The sequence below is a fragment of the Limulus polyphemus genome, unplaced genomic scaffold, assembly GCF_000517525.1.
Source record: "Limulus polyphemus unplaced genomic scaffold, Limulus_polyphemus-2.1.2 Scaffold727, whole genome shotgun sequence".
Lineage (NCBI taxonomy): Eukaryota > Metazoa > Arthropoda > Merostomata > Xiphosura > Limulidae > Limulus > Limulus polyphemus.
The window spans coordinates 91,874-94,378 of record NW_013666337.1 but is presented as its reverse complement, the minus strand read 5'-3'; positions in this window follow the sequence as shown (position 1 = coordinate 94,378).

The following is a 2,505-nucleotide window of genomic DNA, read 5'->3' as shown; positions in this document are numbered from 1 at the left end:
TATGTGATATGTGTGGTAAACTGTCAGTAATAACATAGAAAACATCATTATAAGATATGTGATATGTGTGGTAAACTGTCAGTAATAACATAGAAAACATCATTATAAGATATGTGATATGTGTGGTAAACTGTCAGTAATAACATGGAAAACATCATTATAAGATATGTGATATATGTAGTAAACTGCCAGTGATAACATAGAAAACATCATTATAAGATATGATGCATCTGATATTTTCATTGATACTAGTGAAACACTATTCTCAGTTCCAACACTGAAATATTCAGTGGATTTTATCATAGAAGAGGTTTGTTTGTTTGTTTGTAATTAAGCACAAAGCTACACAATGCGCTATCTGTGCTCTGACCACCACAGGTATCGAAACCCGGATTCTAGCGTTTTTAGTCCGCAGACATACCGCTGTACCACTGGGGGGCATATAGAAGAGGTAAAAGTAACAGATGAGCTCACAGTACATTTAAGGGAAAACATGTTTCATAAGCATGAAGCTTTACAGCACAATTAATTTAGTACAAGTTACAGTTAGAACACATACTGGTATGGAGTAAGACTTATATGGCAGGGCTTTGAAGGTGCTACATTGCAGTTAGGACGCATATTAGTGTGGAGAGTATGGCCTAAAGTAAAACTAATGCTTGTGTAACATTACTCTGTAGTTGTTTCCAACAATAATACACTCATAATATTGACCACAATTGTATGGAAATAAGATGTTTATGCTAATGGATCCCTATTTTGAACAGCTTGAGGCTAGAGCCTGTAAAATGGCTAGCCTGATTTCGGTTACTTGTTAAGGAACCACTACACTGGTACAGTAACAACCAATGGCAGAAGAATAACTAGCATGTGAGTGGCGTGTTAGTTGAAGCCATTTGGTAGCAATATAGTTAAGAAAATTGCTAAATACTAGTTATTCTGGGCAAATGTAAGAACCAGGCTAAGCCTACTCTATTGAGATTTTTACTGGTGTAGGAGAGATATTTGCTATAGACAATACACATATGCTTGTAGAAACTGCGCTTGAGCAGAACAATAGTTTTGACACATTATGTTTAAACATTTATTTTTTGAGTAGATAAGTGTTGTGACTAGGTTGTAACAACTTTGAAATCCACTGTTTTAGCTGAATACTTTATCAGAATCCAGGTTGACTATGCATTTTCAATCCTGACTTTTTCTTATTCTTTCTGGCTATCTAGTCTTCTCAGCTAATTAGTGATGCCAACATATCACCACCCACTATTTATTCCAAAAAATAAAAAAAATAAAATCAAAGATAAACACTAGTTCTTTTGTGATTATCAACATATTTACTAATATCCAATAGTCTCTAATAATCGTAGGGCTAACTTACCATTTACACCAGCTGAAGGAGAACCAATAGATAAAGACGTGTTGCTGGTCATTCAGGCTCTCACAAAAACAAGAATGGATTAGTTTTGGGTCTAAGGATCCATTTCAAGTTCTGATTACACCAGCAATTATCCCTCCAGTCCAAGAACTGTCAATTATAGCACCACCCATGATTGAAAAACCACCATCTCCCGACTTACCCATTGAATCAATCCTGCCCACTGCACAGCCTATGCAGCCAAATCAAGTGTCAGAGGCAATTCCCACACCAGGTTTGTTGAATCATCAATATCGATGAAGTAAAAAGTAGGTGACAGAAACATGTTAAATGTCCCATATGAGGTTTTATTGAAATCAAATAGGTACACACCTTCAGTAGGAGAACTTTATCTCAAAACCATGGAAAACATTACAGGTTAAACATCCAGAAAACATTCAAAAGACTCTAGAAAGGTTCAGCATTATCTGTGTCTACAGTATCGACTATTGTGATACCAGCTGTAACCACCAGCACTACGGATTTCAATGTTGGGGTATCATCTTCTCAGGCTGCAGCTGCACCACAAAAATAAGTCCTGATTTGAACCACCTTCATGCATTGAGTTTCCAATAATAGTTTCAACTTCAGCCCATGCCCATTACACATTCTAATACCACTTCCATGCCCAGTGAAGAACCAATGAAGAGGCTGAGGGAAGAGTCTGGCCAATTTAAAATAATAAGGGAGCTTCATCAGATCTATTCCAAGGTTATCAAACTAAGCAGTAACTGGTAAAAGCCAAATAAATTATCATGCACGCCACCTTCTTCATCAAGCGTTAAACACCCACCCTGGAAAATCTGATTTTGGGCCTTTAACATGCAACTCTGGATGACATACACTATATGCTTTTCACCCTTTAAGTTGTTGTTCAGTTTTGTGCACAAGTGTTACGTGAGTATAAAAGAAACATGATTCTTCTTCATCTGATGACTAAAGTAATTTTCATAACTTCTTTCATTTTTAAATCTGTTATGCATAAGAATGAAACCTTCATCACCAGATATATAAAGTGTTATCATGGTTATCTTAATTTCGACATGTGAGGTAAATGAATCTATAACATTACACTTCTCACCAACAACTCA